The sequence below is a fragment of the Peromyscus eremicus genome, chromosome X (assembly GCF_949786415.1).
Source record: "Peromyscus eremicus chromosome X, PerEre_H2_v1, whole genome shotgun sequence".
Lineage (NCBI taxonomy): Eukaryota > Metazoa > Chordata > Mammalia > Rodentia > Cricetidae > Peromyscus > Peromyscus eremicus.
Genome location: NC_081439.1, coordinates 46,650,981 through 46,665,453, shown reverse-complemented (window position 1 = coordinate 46,665,453; position 14,473 = coordinate 46,650,981). Strand labels below are relative to the sequence as shown.

Genomic DNA, 14,473 nt, shown 5'->3' with positions numbered 1-14,473 from the left:
TTCCAAATAGATTTTGGAGTTTATATTTATTTTTATTTAACATTCCCAATGGAGGGTTAAAGTTAGTATACCTGTATACATTTTCTGACTTTTTTTAAGGTGACATAATTTTCTATTTTACTTTAGAGGGTCTTGAGTTTTTTAATCGATGGGACACAGTCACCATCAATATTATGCTGGATAATTTTTTTCCTTCTGTTTTTGCTGCTACTGAAGATTGAACCTAGGGACTGCACATAAGCTAAGCAAGTAGTTTGCCACTGAGCTACATCCTTTGCTCCTTTCTTCCCTATTACAATGCTTTTGTGAGTACTAGATATGATGTTTTAGCAAATATACTATAATGATGGCTATGAGTGATCATGCTACAAATTCATCAAACACATATTAATTTTCTTATTGTGGAGAACATGGGAGGAAGTAACTGTCAACCATCCGTGCAACACTATTGTGAACAAAGGAATGTAAGCAGAAGTTTAAAAGTGATAAGTACCAAACACCCAAGGCACATTTCAGTTTATTTTTGCATCCCACAGTAACAATGTGTTCCCTTCAGTGAAGCACAATCTACATCACCCCAGTTACTTGTTCACATGTAGCTAAAACAACCCTGTAAGAATTACATGCTTATTGTTATTGACATTCTAGTATCCATGTACTTTTAATCTCTTTCTTTTTTTAAAATTTTATTATTATTTATGATTGCTAGACCTAGCTTAGGCTTGTTTCTGGCTAGCTCTTTTAACTTAACCTGTTTCTCTTTAGCTACCTTTTGCCTTGGGGCTTTTTACTTTTCTTTATTTTTGTATATCTTACTTTCATTGCTTCTCCTATCTTGCTGGTGGATGCATGCCTTTGACCCTGGGCATGTCCTTCTCCTTCTCCTGTTCTCTTCCCTTCTTCTTCTTCTTCTTCTTCTTCTTCTTCTTCTTCTTCTTCTTCTTCTTCTTCTTCTTCTTCTTCTTCTTCTTCTTCTCCTTCTCCTTCTCCTTCTCCTTCTCCTTCTCCTTCTCCTTCTCCTTCTCCTTCTCCTTCTCCTTCTCCTTCTCCTTCTCCTTCTCCTTCTCCTTCTCCTTCTCCTTCTCCTTCTCCTTCTCCTTCTCCTTCTCCTTCTCCTTCTCCTTCTCCTTCTCCTTCTCCTTCTCCTTCTCCTTCTCCTTCTCCTTCTCCTTCTCCTTCTCCTTCTCCTTCTCCTTCTCCTTCTCCTTCTCCTTCTCCTTCTCCTTCTCCTTCTCCTTCTCCTTCTCCTTCTCCTTCTCCTTCTCCTTCTCCTTCTCCTTCTCCTTCTTCTTCTTCTTCTTCTTCTTCTTCTTCTTCTTCTTCTTCTTCTTCTTCTTCTTCTAGGACCTAGAATTCTCCTATTTATTCTTTCCCTGCCAGCCATGCCTATCCTTTTCTGTGTAGCTATTGGCTGTTCAGGTTCTTATTAGTAGACCAATCAGGTGCCTCAGACAGGCAAGGTGAAACAAATGCAAAATATCTTTACATAATCAATCACACATCCTTACACTGTCAAACAAACACAGCATAAACAAATATAACACATCCTTACATCTTTATCCCACAGCATAAAAAGTGTAGCACATCTTTGCCTAGTTAAAATGGTATTCCACACTTCCTCCTTTTTTGTCTAAAAAGAAAGTGTTTTGACTTTAACATAGTAAAGCTTTATATAACAAGAACAATTATCAAGTAAGGATTACATTTACAATATCCAGTCCATTTGCATTTGGCAAATTGGGAGAAATCATTCTGCTATCTATTCTGTCTTGATGAGTCTAAAGCTCTGTACCTAATTTATCTTCTATCATAACTAAGGAAAACTGTAACTATATCTATTTATTTAGTCTTCAACTCCATCAAAGACCCCAGAAGCATATAATATTACCTGAGTAGAAAGGAAGTGCAGTGCAAGCCACTTCCAAAATTATATAAATGATAGATGTCTAACTTCCTGGACAGCCACTCAAGGTTCCCCTGCAACATTGGGTCATCCAATAACACTCAGAAGTTAATGTGTAATTTTTAATGAGTACTCAAAATGAATAGAAATACTTTATTTCAGCAGTCTTTTACATTGTTTCCTGCTTTATTTGGCTCTCCTCATCCATTTTTTTTATTTCCTCCAATATTACCATGAATGTGATCCCCCTTTCACTATCTGCTAGATGACTAATGTACAATAGTCTAAAGCCTCGCATGTTCTGGATAAGTAATCAAGCATGTCATTGTATATAATATGATTTATTTTTGGTACTCTTGATGTTATAATGATTGTGCCACATTGTAAAGGCATGCCTGCATTTTGCTTTTTGCCCACACAATAATACCTCATTAAAATCATAAACTTTAACTGATAAATTTGGCCTCCTGATACAAGCCTTTAATCCCAGCAATTGGAAGGCAGAGTGAGGCTGATCTATAGGAGTTCAATATCTGCTGCTTGGTCTACAAAATGAGTTTCAGGGCAAGCAGGGTTACATAGTGAGAATCTTTCTAAAACAAAACAAAATAAAATAAATACCACAAACATAACAAAAACAAAACAAAACAACAAAAATAAAACCACCACCAATTATGAGAATGCGATTTCTCAGGCACTATCAATACTGACTTTTATTGTAGGCAGTGTGCTAGTTCATTGCTCCTACGTCTTTGATACTTTCACATGTATATTGGCTTTTGTAGAACTCTCTTTCAATGAGATGTCTATTTTTTGAATCATATGCATTTTTTCATGTCAATTTGTTAGTATATTTCCTATTTTATAGAAATTAAGCAGATGTTGTGTTTCTTTTTCATATAGTCCAACCTGTGGATTGACTTATGGCATATTTTGGCATATTTGATATTTGAAAATGCCTTTATCTTTCCTCTGATAGTTTTTTGGCTTCTGCCACTATAGAAATTTATTATTTGTATTTATTATTATTATTTCTTATTTACCATTGCTTATCATTATTATTATTATTATCCCATTATATAAGATTTTTCAAGATGTTTTGATGATTTTAATTTTAACATTTATATTTATTAAATATCTGGAATCCATGTTAATTTACTACAATGGGAGGATACCAACTTTTTTTCCTAGTGTACTATAGATTATGTCTCCTTTATTTGGTAATATTTACATTCCCTCTACTAGCCATGTTGTCTGTTATAATCCTAAGTAATATTAGGCATTTCTATATTTGTTATCTATTAACTTCTCTATATATGTCTACATTGTATGATACATTATCTAATGAGTACCCACTGTTTAGCTCCATTCCATTAGAAATATTTGTTTGTTGAAAAAACAGATGTTCTTAATCTCAAGGTGCTGCTTGAAATACAGTGGAAGATTATCTAAATTAAAAACTGCTATAAAAATGCTGTAGCTATGGCTATATAAGCTGGATCTGGTGAAATAACATTGATATTTCCATCAGACCGAATAAATAAGAAACTTATTTTTTTATTAGCATCATTCTTTTGATAAGAAATTCAACATCTTGATGTGTTTTAATCCATCCCTTATTTAATGTTTTCTTAATGTAGTTGTTGTTTGCTTCCAAGTTGTGGCTTTGGCAATACTATTCACTGGCTGATATTCTCAATGTAAGATGTTATTTCATTTGTTTTCGATGTTGATAAATTTTGCATGACATTCTTTGCACAAATTGTGGGAAAGTTTGAGTAAGTGTATGCATCAAACTGCTTCCATGCACCTTGCTCACATGGTTTGACTAAAATCAGAATTCACTGGTGATGCTAATGAATACATCTGTCAGATTGCTTGCATGAGTCATGGAGCTCAGTGCTTAATTGATTCTTTGTGACTGTTGTTCTCTATATCCTGCCGGATGAAACAAAGTCCTTGGATTTAGTTGAATGTAAGACTGGTTTGGAGGCAGTATAGCTTCCACAGTAGACTCTATGAAGTAATGGGGTAAAGTTGAGATTCAAATGCTTTAAAATGACTATGAAAACTTCTAATTTTGATTACTGACAAAAAAAGATACTTTACATGTATTTTCCTGTAATCTTTTTATTGAAAATTTTTCATGCAATATATTCTGATCATGGTTTCCCCTCCCCAACCTCCTCTCAGTTCTTCCCAATCTGCTGACCCACCCAACTGCACACCCTTTCTTTCTATCTCTCTTTAGAAAACAAATGGGCAAACAACAAAAAACTAAACAAAGCATTATAATAATAAAACTCACAAAGAACTGATTATCTGTTCCGTGAAAAGTATAATGTGTCTTCTGTTGTTAATTTGGTTTTCCCTGAATTATTAGATTAATTGGTGGGAAACCATCATCTTGACAGTATTGACTGTCCATTCATGAGCACACTGTCACTGTCCACTCACTTGTAAAAGATGTTTTTAATATTATTGTTTTTTAATTATTTTCATGAATCCATCACATAACATTTCTCTGAATAATTTCTTTAAAAGAGTAATGCTTTTTTTAAATTTTACCAGATGCCTAGGTGATTTCAAATTTAGTATAAAACTGGAAATACTATTTTTTATTTGGATATTTAATATAGTAAAATATTAGAACATTTCATTACTTTTGTGTTTTGTTTCTTTCATGTACACATTTAATATTTTATGTTTGCTTTATTATCTCAATTATTAAATACAAAATAACTTTTATTACAATGGTTTATATTATTATCATGTAAAACTGAAGCCCATATACAAAACTATAACTCAGTATAACAGATCACATTCAAAGTGTACATTAAAACATTTTTTACCAAGAACACTTTCATATATTCAGTAATAAAATCTTGATTAGGTCATTTAAGCTTTACAGAAGTGATTACTAAGCTCTGATTATGTGATTTTATTAAATTTCATGTGAAAAGACAAAAAGTGTTTGTATTTTCATCCTTTCCCCCTCTGCCCCTCTTTCTTTTCTTCTCTCCCTCATTTCTTCCTTCCTCCCTTCTTTCATTCCCTCTCTTCTTCCTTTCCTCTTTCTTTGAAAAATATTTGCTTCTGCAATCTAAAGCCTATACAACAAATGCATCCACAAAAAGCACTATGTGCTCTGACTTTTTTCCTAAGCAGTTTTTGCTCAGTTATCTTCTTGACTAGCATCCTCACCCAGCTGTGAACTCTGTGGATTAGGCCTTGTTTCACACAGTTCTACTACTATTTTAGGTTGATTTCTAAATCTGAAATGGAAATAGTACCTTCTGTTATTTTATGTTAACCCTCAAACAAATGTTAAAATTATTGTGTTTATGAAAAAGCAAAATCCATTTTTTATCTTGAACACATGGAGCTGTCAGGTGGTTTTACCTGTATCTTAAATCTTCTATGTTTGATAAGTTAAGTTTAAAACATAAAAATCAATCCATCTTCTGTCATGACACTATTAAGTTTGGCCAATTCTCATTGTTATTGATCCATGCATATAAGATTTCAGAAGCCACTGATTTGATAGTAGGAACATGCTTTTGTATTCTGCAATGAATCTCAATCTAGAAATAATTTCTAGACAAAAATATGAAAATAAATAAATATAATACTGTAATATTTTATCAGAAGGCATTAAAGCCTCTTATAGACAATAAGTAATTTAGAAAGATTTATTTTAATTTTATGTGTATGTGTGAGTGCCTGTATGCCCTGCATGCATGCCTGATGATCATGGAGGCCAGAGGAGGGTATTGAATCCCTTGGAACAGGAGTTTCACATGATTATGAACTTCCTGATGTGAGTGCCCAGGTCTTCAATAAGAACAGCAAATACTCTTAAATGCTGAACCTTCTCTCATGCACACTGCCACAAAATGTGGAGAATAAGTTTAGTATTTTATTCCACTTTTGGTGTCCCAATGTGTTTGATCACATTAATTCAGAAAAACTGCCCAGTTTCATACTTCATAAACCTTAAAATAGTTCCTTAAGTTTACCAATGTTTATAAGCAATCACTTACATTTTTTTTTTAATTTTTATTTTGCAATACAATTCAGTTCTACATATCAGCCACAGATTCCCTTGTTCTCCCCCCTCCCGCCCCCCTCACCTTCCCCCCAGCCCGCCCCCCATTCCAATCTCCTCCAGGGCAAAGCCTTCCCCACAGACTGAGATCAACCTGGTGGACTCAGTCCAGGTAGGTCCAGTCCCCTCCTCCCATGCCGAGCCAAGGGACCCTGCATAGGCCCCAGGTTTCAAACAGCCAACTCATGCAATGAGCACAGGACCCGGTCCCACTGCCTGGATGCCTCCCAAACAGATCAGGCCAATCAACTGTCTCACCCACTCAGAGGGCCTGATCCAGTTGGTGACCCCTCAGCCATTGGTTCATATTTCATGTGTTTCCGTTTGTTTGGCTATTTGTCTCTGTGTTTTATCCGACCTTGGTCTCAACAATTCTTGCTCATATAAACCCTCCTCATTCTCGCTAATTGGACTCCCAGAGATCCACCTGGGGCCTAGTCATGGATCTCTGCATCCAGATCCCTCAGTAGTTGGATGCCTACAGAATGGGAAAAGATCTTCACCAATCCCACATCTGACAGAGGACTGATATCCAGAATATATAAGGAACTCAAGAAATTAGACATCAAAATGCCCAACAGTCCAATTAAGAAATGGGCTATAGAACTAAACAGAGAATTCTCAACAGAGGAAACTCAAATGGCTGAAAGACATTTAAGGAATTGCTCAACATCCCTAATCATCAGGGAAATCACTTACATTTTATACAATATTTCAATCCAATTCAACACTAATTATCCCATTTTTATTTTCTCTGCTAATTTAAATTTTTAAATGCATATACAGTTAGTTATTAAAAATTCAGGAATTAAATAATTATGAAAATGTAACGGACAAAATGAAACAGAACTAAAGAAACATACATTTAAGTACAATTATGAAATAAAAATAATAATCTAGATAAATTGTGACACAATAATGAAATGAACACTAACTAGGACTTAGTGACACCTATATCAGAAGGTCAGAGCATAAATACAGAAATATAGATGTCAGCATAGAAGTACACAAGTGTACATGATTATGAACAGTGAGAATTCACTGCATCCATTCACACTGTTCTTGAAGAAGTAAATAAACAGAAGAAGCACTGGAGCAGAGTTGAATATATACAGCAGGGGAGAAAACCCTTCATAAGAAGAAGTCTGATTCTGTAGAATGATCAGAAAAGAAAGCTTTCATTACAGTTATACACAAATGTAGTAAAAGAAATATTTGTAAATAAAAATGAAAGGACATTTTCCCTGCATCAATGCCAAGAGTAAAATAAAAGTGATAAAAACTGCACTTTCCTAAGAGTAAAATTTGGCAGAATATACATATTAGATGAAGAAGAAAGTGGGAAAATTCATACACTGAATTTAACTAGTGTTCAGTATTCAAGTCAAGTAGTACATTCCATGATTTTCTAGCAATGGAAATATGGTATGAAACTTACTAAATGGGGCTTAAATTTTTTAAATAACAAAGTCAATACAGGAGATATCCAGGAATCAATGAAAGATAATTTTTATGTGCATTTTTCTATGTATTTCTGTCTTATGTAATCCCTAAGATCTAAGTCATATATACACATTATGTATATGTATGTATGTATAGTCACAAATGTAACATATAATGCATATAATAAACTTGCAAAAAATAAATATGTACATACACAAATATTTATATATTAAAGCCTGTATACTATGTGTAGTAATGTGTATATTTGAATTTATGAATGTACCAATTTCATGTTTCCAATTGTGTTCACAAAGTTAGAGTAAATAAATTAAATACATATATGATATAAATATATTCCAAAGAATATATGAAAATGCATTTTTGTATATAATACAAATATGATTAACAAAAATTAATAGCAATGCTCTGAAAATAGTTACATTAAAGAAAAATTTAACTGTATTTGGAATATTTCTACATTAACTATGAATATGTACTGCCAATAAACTTTTGAAAAAATCATGTAATAAAGGTGAATAAAAAATCAGTATCCTTAACCAATTCAGCTTATCAATTTATTTCATGTATTTATTATTTACTTATTTTCTTGTTTATTTGAGACATAATATTTGTTTATAGCCTACACTGTCCCAGAAATCTAGTGCTGGGCTTATAGGTACACACCACCAAATCTAGATCAGCTCAACAATTTAACTTAAAAGAAACACTGAGCTAAAATAAGCAAGCAAAAATAATTTCTATAGCCTATATGTTAAGTCATGTTAATCTTTCCTATTTGGGGTCATGGAGATTACTTATTCAACAAAAGTAATGGTAAAAAAATAGCACTATAATTTTTATTAGTATATATTAGATTGAGCAAAGTGATGGATTTCATAAACATTTTAATTTATGTATATCATGTACTTAAATCATATTTATGCCCTTATGTCCTTCTCTTTTTTGCCTATCCTCTTAGACCCTTTCCTATCTCCAAATAGCCCCCTTTTTATTTAATATCATAATACACCATTGCTGTGGGATGGTCTGTATGTCAAATCTGTTGCTCTGATTGGTCAATAAATAAAACACTGATTGGCCGGTGGCCAGGCAGGAAGTATAGGTGGGACTAACAGAGAGGAGAATTGAGAGAACAGGAAGCTGAGTGAGGGAGACACTGCCAGCTGCCACCATGACAAGCAGCATGTGAAGATGTCAGTAAGCCACGAGCCACGTGGCAAGGTATAGATTTATAGAAATGGATTAATATAAGATATAAGAACAGTTCACAGCCATACAATCTGTAAGCAATGTAAGTCTCTGTGTGTTTACTTGGTTGGGTCTGAGCTGCTGTGGGACTGGCAGGTTAGAGAGATTTGTCCTGACTGTGGGCCAGGCAGGACCAGCAAAACTCTAGCTATACACCATATATGTAATAATTATATATGATGAAGAAGATATATGAAATATTTGTTTTTCTAAGTCTTGGTAGTTTGATTAATATTTAAAATATTTAATTAGAGGAAACCTGTAGTTTTATCTATTTTCCTGTAAATGACACAATTTAATTCTTGTTTATGTTTGAATAAAGCTCCAATTTGTACATATACCACATTTTTTTATTGTGTGTTGTGGGTGGAGTTGGGAGGTGTGCCTTCTCCTGTGAGCATGTTGTATGGAGGCTATATGTCGTTTTTCTCTATCATTCTCCACCTGTCTTTGCATCACATATACAGGGCATGTGGAGGTCAGACCTTCTGGGCCCTGGAAAGCCAGTGATCTTAATATTTGAGCAATCTCTTCAGCCATTCTGTTTACTCTTCTGAGACAAGGTCTCTCACTGAACCTGGAGCTCACGATTTCAGCTAAACTGAATAGTCAGCCAGGCTCCAAAATCCATATGTCTCTTGTAGTGGTATTTGCTCCACTCATGATCTTGGGAGGCAGTACTTTCTTCTGTTGTAGTTGTAGATGACCTCTGAAAAGGAGAGGGAGAAGGGTCACATGATTTTTCTTCCTGCTCCTGCTTTCGAGGTGGTCAGAGCAGAGGACAACTTCAGCTATCTACTCCATTCTGTATTTGTGAGTATATTTCCTCAATTTGTATCTTAGTAAATCCCTATTATCCATTTAATAGACTCACGTGGATTGAAACTAATAGTCTCTTCTCCCAAGTCCAGGAGTTATAGATGTATGATGCCAGACTCAAAAGGATAGATAATTCTAGCCTAGTAGTCATTAATTTTCTGGTAGGTATTGTTTAAATTTCAAGTATGAAAAATAAAAGCCTATAGCTGAGAAGTGTTTTCACTCTCACTGAATTTTTCCCTCAAAAGAATAATGAGGAAAAAAATCTCTTAGGAGGAAAAACAAGTTTAGTTGCTTTAAATTGAGTAACATTATTTTAATATATAGAACAAATTTGTTTATTCTATCTCCTTATTTGTAACAGAGTTTTTATTCTGGATCCCTGAATCAATTCCAATTCATCTGTTTTAAGAATAAAAGTTGGCATTTAGAAGACTGGATTTCAGACCCAAATAGCACCATGGATCAAGTACCTAAAAACTATAAAAGATAAAAGATTAGATTATCAGTGAAATAATGGGAAAGTACTTCAAAAACTTTTTTTTCAAACTTCATTTTATTTATTTTTAATGAAAATTTAATTGCATCATTTTCACCCTTCTGTTTTTTTCTCTCCAGTGTCCTTTACATACTCCTTGCCTTGCTCTCTCTTAAATTCATGGCCTCTTTTTTTATTGTAAAAAGACACGTAACTAAGACATGAACAAGGAGGACACGAATAGAACAGGAAGGAGAAATGGGGTGAGGGTGAGAGTCTGAGCCCTAGACAAAGAACTAGAGTCAAGTAAAGAATGCTGAGAGTAGATCCATTTAAAGAGTATATGGAAATTAAGTTGTAGAATTTTCTAAGCTTCTAGGATGGAACTACATTTATTTATTTAGTCAGATAATACATAAATACCAAAATCACAGGTTTGAAATAGGTTTAAAATAAATCAATGGTTATGTTATACAGTTGATTAATATATTCTAGTATAGTTTGTGTTGAAATTGACAGATATAGGGGAAGGGGTACGGCTGGTAGCCTGCTTGACTTTATTTACTCTGGGAGCCTTGAAGCAGCTCTAGTTATCCTATTCAATGCATTAAAGTCTTAGTTTGCAGAACAGGATTCTGAGTGTATTTGTGAGTGTATTTCCTCAATTTATATCTTAGTAAATCCTTATTACCCGAGGCAGCATAAATATCCTAGAACACTTTCCAAATTCTATTTATTTAGCAAAGTGTAGAAAAATACAAAAAACAGAAAGGACCTAGGATAAGTCTGGAATGGTAAGTGGGCATCTTTGAGTAGAGCGTAAATGTTGAACCAGAAAACAGGATGGAATCTCAGAGAAGAAAGAAAGCTATCCTTATTTAGAATCAAGAAGCATGGAGTATTAAAGACATGCTGTTAGTTCATGCTCCTCCTCTTCTGTGTATGACTAAATATCACTGTTAAGATTGAGGGTGATTTCAGAGCCAGGTGGATCTCTGTGAGTTCGAGGTCAGCCTGGGCTATCAAGTGAGTTCCAGGAAAGGCACAAAGCTACACAGAGAAACCCTGTCTTGGGAAAAGAGAGAGAGAGAGAGAGAGAGAGAGAGAGAGAGAGAGAGAGAGAGAGAGAGAGAGAGAGAGAGAGAGACAGAGAGATATTTCTATTTTCAGACACATGCACTTACACTAAGCCAATGGAGGACACTGGGGAGACTTGTCACTTTGATCAGTCTTTATTTGCTAATTAACTTTCATCAAATTTAAGTTGCTATTCATTCCTGTGTATTGAGAGATGTATTTCTTGATTGGTACACTTTAAATGAATGATTTCTAGTTTTGTAATAAAGACACCCATGGATTAGAACATAGACAAGGGCCTTGGAAACTATTTATATTTCAAGAAAAGGGATTTTCTATTGTAAATCTTCTAATTAAATGTCCTATATGATCTATGAACAGGTCTATCAGAGGCCTACATACAGGAAGAAATATGTTCAACTCATTCAAAGGAGATTATTAATGCAGGTTTTAGTCACTCAAAACTCATATACTATTTAGATTAAAAGGAAAAAAAGTAGCTGGATTTATGTTGAGGTCCTTGATCCACTTGGACTTAAGTTTTGTGCACAGTGATAGATATGGATCTATTTGCAGCCTTCTACATGTTGATATCCAGTTTTGCCAGCACCATTTGTTAAAGATGCTTTCTTTTTTCCATTGTGCACTTTTGGCTTCTTTGTCAAAAATTATTTGTTCATAGGTGTGTGGATTAATGTCAGGGTCTTCAATTCGATTCCATTGGTCCACATGTCGGTTTTTATGCCAGTACCAAGCTGTTTTTATTACTGTAGCTCTATAGTACAGCTTGAAGTCAGGGATCGTGATGCCTCCAGAGGTTGTGTTATTGTACAGGATTCTTTTGGCTATCCTGGGTTTTTTGTTTTTCCATATGAAGTTGAGTATTGTTCTTTCCAGGTCTGTGAAGAATTGTGTTGGTATTTTGATGGAGATTGCATTGAATCTGTAGATTGCTTTTGGTAAGATTGCCATTTTTACTATGTTAGTCCTGCCTATCCATGAGCATGGGAGATCTTTCCATTTTCTGACATCTTCTTCAATTTCTTTTTTCAGGGGTAGTGAAGGGAGAGGGTCGAGGGAAAGAGAGCTTAGGGGAGCGGGATATCCCAGCTGGATCAACAACAGAGAGGGAGAACAAGGAATAGGAGACCATGGTAAATGAAGACCACATGAGAATAGGAAGAAGCAAAGTGTTAGAGAGGCCCATAGAAATCCACAAAGATACCCCCACAACAGACTGCTGGCAATGGTCGAGAGACAGCCCGAACTGACCTACTCTGGTGATGGGATGGCCAAACACCCTAATTGTCATGCTAGAAACTTCATCCAACTACTGAGGGATCTGGATGCAGAGATCCATGACTAGGCCTTGGGTGGATCTCTGGAAGTCCAATTAGCAAGAATGAGGAGGGTTTATATGAGCGAGAATTGTTGAGACCAAGGTTGGATAAAGCACAGAGACAAATAGCCAACGGAATGGAAACACATAAAATATGAACCAATGGCTGAGGGGTCACCAACTGGATCAGGCCCTCTGAGTGGGTGAGACAGTTGATTGGCCTGATCTGTTTGGGAGGCATCCAGGCAGTGGGACCGGGTCCTGTGCTCATTGCATGAGTTGGCTGTTTGAAACCTGGGGCCTATGCAGGGTTGCTTGGCTCGGCCTGGGAGGAGGGGACTGGACCTACCTGGACTGAGTCTACCAGGTTGATCTCAGTCCTCAGGGAAGGCTTTGCCCTGGAGGAGATGCGAATGGGGGGCAGGCTGGGGGGGGGGGAAGATGAGGGTGGCAGGAGGGGGGAGAACAAGGGAATCCGTGGCTGATATGTAGAACTGAATTGTATTGCAAAATAAAAATTAAAAAAAAAGGAAAAAAAATAAAATTTCATAGGATAAGAGGAAGTGGGGAAGATATCCTTCTGGTTTTAGCTTAGACATCAATTTGATTATTTAAAGGTATTCTGTGACTCCAAATCTTTCCTATCTTCGTCTTGTTCTGAGGCCTTGAATAGCCATATGAATCATTATTTTTCAAAATCTGCTTTTGTAATTTCTGTTTAAAAACTATTCAAACTTTACAAATACATAGAAAAGAGGAAGAGGAGTGGGAAGAGCAAGAGAAGAGTAACAAAGGTAGAAGACCAAAAGAAAATCAGACACTGTTTTATCCTATTTGTTTTAGAATTTAACATCTCATGCAGCTACCTGTAGTTTTTCTATCATAGTATGATCTTTTGTAAAACTGAGGATAATAATGCCCAATTATATATTTTTGTGAATATGGATTGAATTAATGCATCTGCTTTTGATACATATCTTACCTAAATGCCCAGTATATGAAAAGCACTCTAAAAATGTTAATCAGTGTTCTGTTAGGTTTCAAACAGACATTGTAGAATTGTATTTAATGTTGTGTGAATCTTAGTAGCTCCTTGGTTTAATAACAAAACCATTTATACCAGACACTAGGTGGTTTTCTTCCATTACTTTTTTTCTTCTCCTCTACCAGTAACTAAACTACATGTACTGCCTCTTTTCCCATAAAGTGTTTAGCTTAAGACATGCAAGCAGAAATAAAATAAACTATTTCCCAAACTAGCCAATTCCAATGCCCTTATTTTGCTTTTGGCTAGATGGTAGCAGAAGAGTATAATGACCCAGAAAGAAACATTGTGAACACAGGTGAGCTAGAAGATGGGGAGTCTGAGATCATGAATCACTACATGAACAAAAACTACATACAAATTGTAAACATTAATTTTACATATATTTCTAAGATAAGCTTCCACTATTTTAAAACAATTCACTTTTAGATTCATCAATTAGAGTGAGTAATATTATTTGAATTAATGTAGAAACTGATAATTTGAAACAGTGCTATTTAAAAAAATTCCTAAGATAAATAAAGTGACTTTGTTTTGGGACACTAGAAAGTCAGTTAAATCAATTTTGTAGTGAGCTCTACCTGATGTTGTGAGAAAACATTTAGTGAAAATGATACTTGCAATACATTGAATGGCCATGATAATGATAGCTTAACATTTAAGGTTCACTTTTTGTAAGGTATTATTAGGAGATAAGATAGGGAAATAATTGGTTGACATGATAGCAGAACTTTAGCAAATATGATACATTCAGTCCAGGAATTTAGGACCGTAAAGAGTTAGAAAAGCTGACTTAGTCTAAGTGCTACTGAGTAGTAGGTAAGAATTTAATATACATTGAATAAAAAGCTCAGTAGGACTTCTCATTTGAGCAACATAAGTCATTTTTTTTAGGTAAGATTAAGTTATACAGCATTTTCACTGATTTCTTCAGAGAGAGAGAAAGAGAGTCAGTTATCATACATAAAGTTGATAAATAGAGAGAGACACTG

General features: G+C 34.9%; 1 pseudogene; it reads left to right on the top strand.

Annotated features, from left to right (window-relative positions):
* Positions 1-13,730: 13,730 nt before the first annotated feature.
* Positions 13,731-14,473, top strand: part of LOC131900021 (60 kDa heat shock protein, mitochondrial-like) — a 69,027-nt pseudogene continuing 68,284 nt past the window's right edge.